Source organism: Pristiophorus japonicus, chromosome 1 (genome assembly GCF_044704955.1).
Source record: "Pristiophorus japonicus isolate sPriJap1 chromosome 1, sPriJap1.hap1, whole genome shotgun sequence".
Taxonomy (NCBI): Eukaryota; Metazoa; Chordata; class Chondrichthyes; family Pristiophoridae; genus Pristiophorus; species Pristiophorus japonicus.
The window spans coordinates 504826650-504828110 of NC_091977.1; the positions used below are offsets into that span (position 1 = coordinate 504826650).

Here is a 1461-nt window from a genome sequence, read left to right on the forward strand (position 1 = left end):
ATAATTACCTCGCGATTCTTCGATATCTGTCGGCCCATTTGCAGCTCAGCGCGGCGCAGCAGGAGCTGCTGGGGGCGGAGCTACAGCTCGCGTGTGCTTCCCAGCGCGTCCTGTCTCCGGGCAACGACCCTATGCCTGGCCGAAGGGACGTCACCCCTATCACGGGCCGAGTGGCCTGACTGCCGTTAACCTTTTCGGCGGCGGGGCCCACCCAACCGGCATCTTGTCGGGGGCGGGCCCCGCCCGAACTCCTCTTCGGTGGCGGGCCATGCGAGCAGCTGGTCGCAACACTCTGTGATATCAAGCAGGCTTACACACAGTTCGGTGGGCAGCATCCTCTTGGTGTTTCGCTGCTCTACATGGGATGGGATAAGCACCAAGGCTACCAGTTGTATCAGTGTGTCCCCAGTGGAAACTACAGAGGGTGGAAGGCCACCTGCATGGGGAATAACAGTGCCGCTGCAGTATCTATGCTGAAACAAGACTTCAAAGAAGGAGATTTGACTTTGCAGTCAGCACTTGCATTGGCACTTAAAGTGTTGAATAAGACTATTGACGTCAGCAAACTATCGGCCGAAAAGGTGGAAATTGCAACGCTAACCAGAGAAAACGGGAAAACTCACATAAAGGTGCTGAAGCAGAAGGAAGTGGAGGTTTTGATTAAGCAACACGAGGCAAAAGAAGCGAAATCTGAATGTGAGAAAAAGGAGAAGGAGCAAAAAGAGAAGGACAAATAGAGCTGCAAATATATCATTGAAAATCTAGTTGATTGCAGGTTCTCAATTTATAGAATTGGCCATACCAGATACCATCCAGCCTTGCTCTTCTGCAGGCTGTTGGAGGGCTCCCGATGCTGCAGTAGGTGAGTAGAAACTTTAATTTTTTATTTATTGATTGATTTTTTATTATTTTTTAATTTTTAATTTTTTTGATTGATTGATTTATTGGTTGATTTATTGATTTATTTATCATTTATTATTGATGATGGCTCTTTATTGGTAAAAGTGAAGTGTTTAATGCTTTGTAAAATCCCCTAACTTTCCCCCCCCCCCACCACTATCTCTCACTACCTGCGCCTAATTTATAAAGTATAGGCAAGGTTTTCCTGAGCGTACAAAAATCGACACTTACTCCATTCTAATTTAGTTTGGAGTAACTTTTCGCTGCCTAAATTTGCAAAACAGGCATAAGTGGCTGGTAACGCCCCTTTTTGAAAAAATAACTGTACTAAAATGAAACTATTCTAACTAACTAACTAGAACTGGAGCAAACTAGATGCTGAGAATTGTAATTTCTAAGCTATTACATACTAAACTAGTTGCTCCAAAAAAATAGGAGCAACTCGAGCCAAAACTTGAGCCCTAAGTGTTTGGTGAATGTTTTTTAAAGGTTTTTTGGAATTTTATTTTTACTTTTTCCCCCCCTCCCAAGGCCTCTCTTGCAACTCTACCGGCCCCAGAT

At 44.7% G+C, this 1461-nt stretch overlaps 1 pseudogene; it reads left to right on the top strand.

The window, feature by feature from the left end:
• Positions 1-230: 230 nt before the first annotated feature.
• On the top strand, positions 231-737 carry LOC139270697 (proteasome subunit alpha type-4 pseudogene; annotated as a pseudogene).
• Positions 738-1461: the final 724 nt, after the last annotated feature.